General features: G+C 36.5%; 1 protein-coding gene across 1 annotated transcript in view; it reads left to right on the forward strand.

Annotated features, from left to right (window-relative positions):
• Nucleotides 1-12,741, forward strand: part of CHODL (chondrolectin) — a 243,683-nt gene that overhangs the window by 31,591 nt on the left and 199,351 nt on the right. The window lies entirely within an intron of this gene.

The following is a 12,741-nucleotide window of genomic DNA, read 5'->3' on the forward strand; positions in this document are numbered from 1 at the left end:
TGCCTGTTCTATTAATAAGTTAACTAGTTTGTTAGAAACATTGATCTATTTATTATAACTTTATCATACTCGTACAGTTTAAAATTTTATAGGGAGAGTTCCTCCTTATTAGTGTTTGTTCTCACAAATTTTGAGATGAAAGTCAGTCCTGTAATCTAGTTTTAAAGAAAAACTCTAATTCAGATTTTGATTAGAATTGCATGAAATTTATAGATTAATTTGGAAGAAAACTGATATATTTATAACATAGACACTTCCTCTCCAGAAACATGGCGGTCACTACCTTTTTCAACTCCTCTTTTATGTCCCTCAGTAACATATGCATTTTTCTTTCCTCAAAGACAGCGGTTTGCTTTTTTTGCCCCTTTAGCAGTCTTTCTTCCTTATATCAAAAATACTGCTTTATGGACAATTGCTGTTTCCAACATTAACCTGCCTGTTCCTCAGCCCACCACCCACATCAGGCGGGGATTGCCATTTACCTGTTCAGTGTCACCAATTAGAAGCAAATAATGGCAACGACTGCATTAATTGGAAGTTCTCATAGACTCACGTGTTCATGGGAGAATGGCATTTCTATAGTAAGAGAAGGAAAACTCCAGTTGTTTTTCCTTCTTTTTTCCTTGGTCTAGTTTTCAATTCGTTCCTGAGATAAATTGTTCTGGCTCACAGATTGCAATTTTATGGTGACTGTAGAGTGTGAATTGAGGAGTAAAAAGGAAGGTTCCTATGACCACTTGTCTCCGAGGAGAAGCTGCATTCCACCATTATGAGTCCATTCTTTTGGTGTAAGGCTCTGTCTCCAACACGATGAGAATAACTCTTGGAGGAATAACTCTTAGACTATACTAAGCTAGTAACCCCTATAATTAGCAGATTTTTTCCATCTGCATTGCTGTATAAGAGTAAGACCCTGACCATTGTGAGACTCTGGACGTTCAAGTTTTAATAGTGGGCTGGTGCCAAAAATAGGTGCCTGAAAGCGTTAGATCGTGGTAAAGGGCTGTGGGTGATACAGGGACATCACAAAATGACAAAACTGTAGGAAGAGGTGTGGTCTTTTGGAGAGAGAGGATATTGATGGGAAGTTAGGATTGCTCAGAAAATCAAATTTCTCTTTTGGTCTATAGCTTGTCCTGCCTAATTGTATAGAATAATTGCATGAGGAGTAGAGGGGGTGGAGGTTATAGCTGCTTTTACAGTAAGATCCATTAAGTTTTCTTCCCACTAGCCAAGTCTCAGCCAGCTGAAGGCAGGGTTATTATTACTAAAAAGAGATCCAGCAGCCGGGCTCCTACCACAGACAGAATTCTACTGTCATCAGTGCAATCATTTTTAGGGACATATTGAAAGAAATATCCAGGCCAGAATTACTCCTTTAAAATATCTTTTTTTCCCAAGTGTAATCATTAGGGTAATCACTCAATACTGCATTTTATAATAAAATAGAGCCACTTCATTCTACCTAGTAATCTATGTGGCATCATTACTGATGTGACAAATAAAAAAAGAAATCACTTCCAAGCAGTTACGTTTCATGTGCAGCACACACAGCTGCCACTTGAAGCTCAGCTCACAATCAGTTTGATAAATCAATCAATTTTCATTTTGTCTTCATCTCCTAGGTAACCAAAGCATCCATCCAGACCCTTGCCAACAGAGAACATTTGAAAAGTAATATGTATTCATAATTGGTTTTCTTCTAACACTGACTTAATAGAAAAGCAAAGAGGTACCCATGCAGTATTTTTTAAATCACAGTAACACACATTTTCTTTGATTTTGGAGAGAGAGCTTGAGGAGAAACATACTATAGAAAACATCGTTATATTTCAGTCCCTTATGATCTATCAGGAATAAAAACTGCACCACCTGCTATGTCTGTTATGTGTTTAATGTGAATAACAAGCATCCCACTGCTGGTTATTAAAACAAATCATAAGCCATCTGACATTATACTTAGAACTCACCCCTGCCTCATGACCTTGAGAAAGACACAATTTAGGGGGAGGGTACATTGAGGCAAACCTTTTGATGTGAATACAAGGCATCTGGTCTCAAAGGAAGTCATGTATCTCCCTCCAAATCCCTTAAAAAAAAGCATTATGTAAAATATAATTATAAAACAGTATTATTGGCACAATGTAGAGGACAAAACTTTCCAGCAGTTGCAAAAAGCATTACAGTTTGCCTTATCTAAATCCTCTTGGTGTGTGGAGTCATGAGAAAAATGGAACATTTGGTGTTTTTAGGAATAACTCATAGACAGGAAGTTATGGATCTTCCTAAGTTTGTTGATGCAGTGAGACATTCAAATTCTACTGACTGTGCAGGCTTCAAGTTCAGCTAGGCATACCCCGTCACCTAGACACAGCTTTTGCCTATTATTTCCTATGGGAAGTTCTAACCTATGCCTTATAAAGGTTCCGCACAGAATGTACGTTGGAGAATGTTCATTGGAGAAGAGTTATGTTGGCTGAATACCTATTGGAATTCAACACAAAATATACAATGTCTATTTTCCTGTCAACTCTGTATATGGATCTTCTTTTATATCCTTTTTCCCTACATAGAAAAGGAGAGGGTTCCTTCAGCTGACATGTCGGTATGTAAGAATATTAGATATTTCTTTGCACACTATGTACTAACATTTTGCACTAGAGTTTCAAATAGTTTAGGTGATTTTCAATGCTGAATTTAAACATGTTGGGTTCTAGAAATACCAATTGAATACAAATTGAGAATTCTAGGAAATTTCTAATTTTTGAGTTTTTGAGAAAATCATGTTCTTAAATAATACGGAATAAGAATTCCAACTCTTGTGCAGCCGGACACTTGGCTCAGCTTTCACCAAAACCTTAATTATTTCTAACTGTCCTTATATTCTTTAATATTCCGGGTCTTGCTGGAGAACATTTGACCAGCCAAGAGTGGGTTTCATGCCTTTGGCCTAATTGCTGAAAGATTGGGAGAAGAAATCAATTTCTACAGGGTCTGAAGTGAGAAATGGGGCCCTGAATCTTTTTTACTTTTGCAGACCTCCAAGGGGGGTGGAAGTATTCAGCACATTTGGTGTTCAAGTTCTTTGTATTCTGACTAAGCTTCACCTGATTATTTCAATCATGTATCCAGGGCTTCTGCTGCACCAAATGACCTGCTAGTCCTTGCATATATTATGTGGCAGCTGATTTGGTTACTTTTCCTCCTCATCATTTTATTTTCTGTGCAGGGGTCCTTTTCTCATGCTGTCTGTCCTTGAGTATCTAATTCAAATGCCATCAGCTATACTAAGGTTTTACTGTTCTCTAAACCAGGAAAAAATCATTTTTGATAAGATCAAACACCAATTACTGGTAAATTGAAGTATAGAATGTAAAGTATTGTGTAAAGGATAGGAACAAAAATGAGGCTATAGTTAAGTTCACTCTAGCAAGAGACAAAATAAATAACATTTCTCCTTCAGGAAATACACCTCCCTTAGACACTTCCATCGTTCTAGCTTATGTTAAGATTATCTATGTCCATGCTTTATCCCTGTTTGTGGGCTTATTGCAACCAGAGGGCAGGAACCACCTTCCATTATCTTAGAATCCTCTGCAGGACCCGGTACAATGGATTAATAAGCAAAAAGCAGCTGCTTAGTCTAGAGAAGGAGGCAGTGACATAAACTAAAACATGAGACACACTGTGCTAAGAGACATGGTAAAGTAAAGAAGAGGCACAGTGGCGACACAAGAGGAGGGAACCAAGTCAACTCTAACGGACCGAGAAGAGTCTTTGGAGGGGGTTGATCTGGGAATCGAAAGGGTGAGTGTATTTTTGCCAAGTAGACAAGGCAGTGGATGGGCTGAAACTTTAGATTTTATCTTAAGTATGAGGATAGACTTTTAATAATAAACACTCTCCAACAAAGGCTGAAATTGTTCACATAGTCATGGACCTGGAGCCTACTTAATCAGAGGCCCGTTGACTTACTTTTGAGGAATTTATGGAAGAAATTTATGTACTCGTTGGATGAAACCTCTGAGGACCTGAATTTATATGATACTTACCACAAAATCTTAGAAGAATTTAAAGATTATTACTGTTTTTTCTCGAAAATAAGACCTAGCCGGACCATCAGCTCTAATGCGTCTTTTGGAGCAAAAATTAATATAAGACCCGGTCATATTTTAATATAAGACCAGGTATAATACAATACAATGTAATAGAATAGACTATGAAATATAAACTGGGTATAATATAATATAATACTGGGTATTATATTAATTTTTGCTCCAAAAGCCGCATTAGAGCTAATGGTCCAGCTAGGTCTTATTTTCAGGGAAACACAGTATTATTATTTTTTTTAAGATTAAAAAATGAATTCAGTAGAGAATTTTTATCAGCTAAATATATATTACTTAAAAAAATCAACTTACAATAAAAACCATTTCTTTGCCTTGTAGGAAAACATACATTTCATTCTGAAAGAAGAACATGAAGAATTATTTTAGTAAGCAGAACACTGAACAAATAAGACTACTAGTGTCAAATATAAAGCAACTTTACTTTGGTTTTCCCACCTTTTCTTCAAATCCATTCTATGGCACTAATCATTCTGCTTCCCCTGGAGAAAGTTTCTGCCTCTTCTCCCTTTTCTTACTATCTATGTGTCTGGCTCCACCAGATCATGCAGAGGTAGGGAGCAGGAGAGATTTACTTAGTAAGTCCTGCCATCAGAGTTCTCTGGTCTTGGCAGATGGAAAATGGCAGGTTGTAGGATCTTCACAGACCTCCCCTCAGACAGAGCTCTCTCCCCAGCGGTTTCTTCACATGTGGATGGTTAATCTCCAGCTGCTCATATTGGGAGACATACATCAACCGCTCCAAATGGCCCTTTTTAATCTTTTTTCATCATGCTCAGGTTGAGGAGAGAAACACTCTCTGTTCTCCTCATAGCAGGATAGAAGGGGAGAGAGAAATAGCCACAGCACGCTAGTCATTTTATCCAAAGAAATTCTCTCTCAAACAACCAATTTCAACGTCTTATATACTTAAAGTGGGGGCTAAAATAAAAGCTGCAAGATTGAGTTGTCCATCTCCTTTTCAAATACAGTTATATTTTGGTGGTCTGGAAACCCGGTTTGGAACATGGTAGTAAGTCACCTTTTTGACTTAGGGTCTCAGTCATAACTGACATTGAATCCTATTTTAACATCTTTCTGTCTTAGGATTTTCCTAAACAAACCACAAAGGTGAAATTCTGACCTGTTTCCAATTTTAGTATATGTGCTGCCGAAGCGAGAACCTGACCTGTTTCCTAAACACAGAAGAGTGGCATAGGCTTGTCCCTTGCTTGACCTGTAGGAAATACGCGACTATAGTAAAACGCTAATAGAGTTATAGTTTTAAGGTATTTTGGAATGGGAAGTGCTCTCCTGCTTGTCGTCCCTGGTTTCCTGAAGTCCTGCGTGAACTTTGGTAACTACATGTTGTGTAACTGGGCCAGATGCCTAATTAGCTCCTTATTGCTGCTCCCATTTGTATCTCTCATTCCAGGAATTCACTTTTTAATCCATATTTTTTTCCATGGTATCATTCAGATGAGGGAAACACATTAGCTCTTCCGCTCTTGTGAACTTTAAAAGCTTCCTTGGGGAATAAGAAAAAGGTTCACCTGATTTTCTATGAAGTATTTCTCCTCATTCTGTGGAGAAAAGGCTTCCTTAGCTTCACCACACCAGTAATAAATTATTAAAGAGGTCTCATGGGCAAGAGGGGAAATGTGGTTCTGCTGACAATGCTGTGATAAATACTCTTAATAATTATAAAAAATAACAACGGTGAAGGTTCAAAATCCAAACCTTGCTTTCAGAACAGCTTTTTTTCCCTCCTCAGATAGGTTTCAGCTTTCAACATTGAACTTCCTGAAAAATAGACTGTAATCTGATCCTAAAGATTAGTTTAGCATACTCTACTTTTTGCCTTGGTTTTTAAACAGAAACAAATGAAATGGATTAATAAAAAAAGAAAAAAATCCAGTGTATGACATAGCCAGAGCCTGGGCTTAGGCCAGGTAAGGAACAGAGGTTATTTGCAAGTACTGGGCGTGGGCCACCGAAATACAGAGCTTGTGTCCAGAAACAAAGGCAGGGTAAGGGAAGGCAGATTAAAACAAAGAAAAACCAAAACCAAAACCAAATGACTTTTAGACGATAGCTGAATTGAAAACCAGAGGCATTTTCAGTTAGTGGAGGCAGAACCTATGAGAACAAGGGCCACCCACGTCAGGGAATTTTGATAACAATTTCATAGCATGCCAGGCTTCAGTTTTATTGGCCTGCCTGTCTACATGAGAACTTTCCTAGGAGTGTGTTTAAAGAGCTCATGAGGCTCTAGGCAAATGGTCCATAAGGATGTCTTTCTTTTTGTTATAAATACGGTGTAATGACATGTCTCATTTACCAGTTAAAACCATAATGGCTTATTCAGATCCATCATGCTAAGGATTACTCAGGGACTGTTGAATAGACACACATGTGTCTGCTGCCAGCAAATACATTTAGTCCTCCTGTTACAGTATATTACATTGTGATACGTTGGTTTCTTCTTGAGTTGTTAAAAAAGCCTAGGTAGGAAAGGGAGAAAATGTGTGCCAGCCAGGCAGTTGGCCTTGTCCTCTCATTGATTATTTCCCACAATTCTATTATCATAGTCCATTTCTTTGCCAAAAATAAAAATAGCAAAAGCAAATTCAATAATTATACAAACTAGGTCGCTTTTGTAGAAAATATCTGGATATAATCTATTTTCCATGAGTATAATACTACATCAGTTTATGATTCTATCCACTTATTTTTTAGACATGTCAAGTTATGTGAATAAAATGATTAAAACTTAATACTTATCCTATCTCTTTAATGTTCTTTAAAGATTATTTTTCCTGAGTAGTAACTCAGGCCAGTATAGAAATGACTCCTAATAGATAAAATCCAGTCTTAAATATGTCAAAAAGAGATTGGTTCTAATTTCTTTCATTCTTCTTTTTGTTTTAACTTTGTTATAATTTTTATATTTCATATGTACTTCTTTAATGTTTTAATATTTACTTTTTTTCAAATTTTAAAGAATTTTATTATTACTTTTTTTTTTAAATGATAGCTAATATTTATTCTCTGGAAGCCTTTGGGTTAATTGGTAGAATTTCTTCCTTAAATTTTGGAGGAATTCAGTGGTGAAGCCTTTTGGGCCTGGAGTTTTCTTTGTGGCGATGTTTTTTAATAAGTTTTAAATTTGAAAATAGATATTAGAATAATCAGATTTTCTATTCTTGTATCAGTTTTGGTGTACTGTGGTTTTAAGGAATTTGTTTATTTCACGTAAATTGTTAAATTTCTTGACATAAAGGTGGTTATAATATTCTCTTGTTATGTTCATTTAATGTCTATAGGGTCTATGTGATATTCCCTTTTTCATTTCTGATATTGGTAATTCATTTTCTTGCTAGGGGTATATAATCTTTCCAAAGAGACAACTTTTAGTTTAGTTGATTTTCTTTATTGTATGTTTTCTATTCTTTATTTCCCTTTTTAATATTTTCTTTGGAGTTCATTGGCTGTTCTTTCAGCTTTTTGAGTGGAAGTTTATTAGGTCATTGATTTTGAGGCTTTCTTCATTTCTAATATATGCATTTAAGGCTATAAATTTCCTAATTCTTTTTTTTTTAATTAAAATTTATTGGAGTGACAATGATTAGTAAAATTACATAGGTGTCGAGTGTACAATTCTGTAATACTTCATTTATATATTGAACCACCCATAGTCAGTTCTCCTTCCATCACTATGTATTTAACCCCCTTTTCTTTCTTTACCTTCCCTCTTACCCTCTCATAATAACTAAACTGTTGTTTGTGTCTGTGAGTTTTTGTTATCTTGTTTATTTGTTGCTTTCAGTTTTATATCCCACATATGAGTGAAGTTTTATGGTTCTTGACTTTTTCTGTCTGACTTATCTTGCTTAGCATGATCATCTCAAAATCCATCCACGTTGTTGCAAATGGCAGTATTTCATCTTTCCTTATGTTCGAGTAATATTCCATTGTGTGTGTGTGTGTGTGTGTGTGCGCGTGTGTATCACCTCTTCTTTATCCAATCATCTATTGAAGGATACTTTGGTTGTTTCCATGTCTTGGCCACCATGAATAATACTGCAGTGAACATAGGGGTACATATACTTTCAATTTTTAAGTCCTTTCCTCACATGCTGGCTTTGAATAGATTGCAGTAAGATAGTTGATCTGAGACATAGAAAGTACATGAAGTTCTGATCTTGAAGCAAGGAACTATACAGGTGGCACAGAACAAGGTTCTCCATGAATTTACTGTGGGTACTTTACAAGAGAAGGGACTTCCATCTTGGCTGTGGCTGTAACATTCAGGTCCCAATATGCCCCATAGCCTCATAGGATGGAAAACACATTTTCTTTTTCACCCTAAGCTATTTAAGGGGCCCTTCATATTGATGGACGAAGAGGCCTTCTGAGGACAGGTACACTCTCTTAGTTTGGGCTGTTATAACAAAGTACCCTAGACTGGGTGGCTTATAAACAACAGAAATTTATTTCTCACAGTTCTTGAGGGTAGAAGTCCAAGATTAGGTTTGTTAGGTTCTGGTTAGGTTCTGGTTAGGCCCTCTTCTGAGATGAAGACAGCTCTTCACGTTGTATCCTCACACGGTGCAAAGAGGGTGAGAGGGCGCTCTGGGGTCCCTTTTATAAGGGCATTAATCCCATTCTGATTACCTAATACCATCATACTAGGGGTTGGGGTTTCAACATATGAATTTTGGGGGGTATGTTCAGTACATTTCACACTCTTTGGTTGGGGACTGACAGAGGCTGTTAAAATCGAGAGCCTTGGGCATTCACTTTTACTGGCTTCATCTAGCTTCTGATGCATTTCTGTTTTCTACCTCAATGTTGGCAGGAGAGTTGCTGTTCAGTACATGCCCAACTTTACTCAAATGGCAGATAACATGTCATGGCAAACCTCTTAGTACTGTTTCCCCGGAAATACGACCTGGCCGGACAATGAGCTCTAATATGTCTTTTGGAGCAAAAATTAATATAAGACTCGGTATTATATTATATTATATTATACTGGGTCTTATATTATGGTAAAATAAGACTGTTTCTTATGTTAATTTTTGCTCCAAAAGATGCATTAGAGTTGATTATCCAGCTAGGTCTTATTTTCAGGGAAATATGGTAAATATCCTTTTTCCTTAAATTAAGTACTTTTGATGCTGTCTATACTGGCAGATCATAAAGACTTCAGAAAAATACATGATCAATCTAAAGCATAATCTTAAAAAGGAAAGCCAGTATTGATTGATTGCTTTCTAAGTGATAAACAAACAATTAGGTACTTTGCATGCATTATTTCATTTGATAATACATGTTCATTTAAAAAAATTCCACTTAATGGTATATTGAAGGGATGCCTGTCAGTTATTATATATATAACTCAAACTGCAGATGTAAAAATATCTTTAATTCTGCCTTAACTTATCAATTAAGTGAGAGCTTCCATTAGTTTGCATTTTTCATAGGAAAAAATAACAAATTTGTTAGCAGCTGAACCTAAGCAAAGCATTATTGGCCTGAGAAAAGGCAAATGATTCAAAATTCTTCTATTTTCACATATTTTGCTAGCTTGAGGAGACATATTTAATTATATATATTTCAAATTACTTATTGTGTTAATGGATATGTAATAGATAACACTCTCTTGCAATCAAGATTAATATGTTAATTGGTTTTTAAAAGAAACGAGGTTTTATCTTCTCTGTGAGTGGTGTCAAAGGTCTAAATCAATATGTATTAGTATACTGTACTTCTACATTAAATCTTCCTCAAGGATTTTGAAAACAAAACAAAACCAACAAAACGTCAGTGACAGCACAAATACTCTTGGGAGGATAAAAATAGAATGATGTCAATATTATGCTTCTTGATGTACCTGAAATATATATCTGCGGCTTTTAGGAAATACAGTATAGAGTCATCTGTATTCAATGGAAAAGAGTCAGGTCAGATGAGGACAGTTACATTTTTACCATTTATTTATTTATTTATTTAATTTATTTATGTGTTTCAGGACCCACTCAGTCACACATATAGAAGCAGTCACTTCCTTGTCCCCTGCTTACTTTTTTTCCCCCTCTCTTTCAAAAAAATCACACAAACTCTCAGACTACTTTATAGATACGAGGTCTCAGGTTTATTACTCAATTTTGATGTCTTACATATTTTTAATATGTGAACAGGAGTCCTGTTTTCCTTGCAGCATTTTTGCACAGATTAAATGAGGTGATGAATTGTTAAAAATATACTAGAGGTCCTAAACGTAGTAGCTAATTATTATTTTTAATTTTGTGATGGTAATCCTCCTATCACTATTTGCAATGATATGATAAAAAACTAACAGCCACTCGTGGTGTGCTTACTAGGTGCCAGACACTATGCTGAATTTAGCTTTACTTCAGTCCATTTAATTTGAGTAGGCCATATTACAGCAGTGCCCCCCACTTTCTAGGGTTTGTTACTGCAGTCTGGAAATATTAACTGGAAGGTTAAAAAAAGAAACAACTTATGAAGTTTAAACTGCATGCCGTTCTGAGCAGTGTGATGAAATCTCACGCTGTCCGGGTCTGTCCTGCCCAGGATGTGAATCAACCCTTTGTCCAGCATGTCCACGCTGTAGACACTTCCTGTGCCGTAGTCACTTAGTAGCCGTCTTGGTTATCAGATTGACTGTTGTGGTATCACAGTGCTTGTGTTCGGGTAACCCTTATGTTACTTAATGATGGCCCCAAAACCATTCACATAACTTTTATTACAGTATATTGTTATAATTGTTCTATTTTATTACTAATGTTAATCTCTTACTGTGCCTAATTTATAAATTAAACTTTATCATAGATATGTATGTATAGGAAAAAAACGTAGTATATTTAGGGTTCGATACTGTGGTTTCAGGCATCTACTGGGGTGCTGAGTATCCCCTGTGGATAAGGTGGGAATACTGTATCCCCATTTTACAGGTAAAAAAAGCAAATAATTTGTCAAATTGTTGATAAGTGTGGCAGAATGTGGAGTCAGATATATCTGTATTCCTCAACGAGTGCCATTCGTTAAAAAAACAAAACAAAACAAAAAACAAGGAATCACTTATGATAGGCGTGTAGTGGGCGGGTATGAGCGTGGATGCTGGCGCAAGATCATCTGAGTTTTAACTCTGCCATTTCCTTGCAGCATGAGTTGGGCAAGGTGCATATTCACTTTCCCTGCCTAAGTTTCTTTATTTGTAAAATAGGAATAATCATAATGTTACATGACTCATGAGGTTGTTATAATTATTAAAGGGAGTAATGTTTACGAGGCACTATAGAAGTGTGCTTAGCACATTGTACGTGCTATAAAATGTTTCTTAATAAAATAGTCTCCAAATTACAGTCTGTACTGGAAGAAAGATTTAAAGGGCAATTTTAAATAGCCTTGATTAGGAATTTCTGTGAGTTTGTTATAACCCACAGATCTAAAAAGGTTTGTGTTAAAGTTATGTAGAAGCAATGCCAGATTCAGGAGAGAGCAAAGGATCAGACGTTCCAGGTCATAAGCATCTTTGTGTAAATTATGTCTCATCTTTCTGAGGCACTTTGGAAACCTCAACTGTCACTGGCCCCATTTAAGGGGCTGGGCTCTTTTCAGAGTTGACAGGGTCCATGTCCACTCGGAAACGTGAAGCTCCTCTCTCTGTCCATGCCTCCGCCCCAGCAGGGAGCCAGCAGAGGCCTCCTCACTTACACACATGTTACTTCCACTTCTGCTGCTTCTTATACGTCTCCTCTTACTCAGGAGCACCGAGGTGCAAACAAACCCAAAAGAGGGAACTCAGTTATGTTGACACGTTTAGATTTCGTACGGTCACTCAGTGCTAAATAAATAATAAAATTATTATTGTTATGCAGAACGTTCTCTCCATTCTGATCTTAGAATCAGAGCTAGTGGTATTTCAGGCTAAAGTGATAAGATTACTCCTAGAACATCTCACAAAGCATTATCTTTCTATTGGAGATATAGTTCCTAAAATGATTTCATACACACCCTTTGTAACTCTTTCTAGTACTTAACACTTCAGTACCAGGGAACTGGTGGCAGAATTATAATGTTGCCCCTGGTCGACTCCACTGTCCCTTTGCAATTCGGCAGCCTTGTGAATCACTGAAGCATTTTAGTGCTTTTGTTTGACACCTCAGAGGTGGCCATCAGCTAACAATTCTTGGCTTGACATTGCGGACATACATAACTATGAGCCTATCAATGAATGGCAAAGACCTTTTTTTTATTTTTTTAAATTTGGGGTTCAGTTACACCATTAAACACAAATATTTTGTGTTGATGTATCGAGATTGAAAAGTCAAAATATTCAAGAGATTTCTATAGCAAATGTTGTTTACATACTCATAGTAGATTGTCAAAGAATCTACTTACTTCAGAATATCTGTTGAGTTGAACTGGAAAAAAAACAAATTCAAGAAAAAAAAGAAAGAGTATGATATAGTTGTCTAAAGAGCCAAATCAAGCACACATGGTCAAAGATGACAGAACTCAGAAGTGTGTTAATCTAGAGGTTGGCTGAGGGCTCATTGTAGCCTTATCAAGTAACCATTTTCTAAGACGTCGAACAATTTAAACA

Source organism: Rhinolophus ferrumequinum, chromosome 2 (genome assembly GCF_004115265.2).
Source record: "Rhinolophus ferrumequinum isolate MPI-CBG mRhiFer1 chromosome 2, mRhiFer1_v1.p, whole genome shotgun sequence".
NCBI lineage: Eukaryota > Metazoa > Chordata > Mammalia > Chiroptera > Rhinolophidae > Rhinolophus > Rhinolophus ferrumequinum.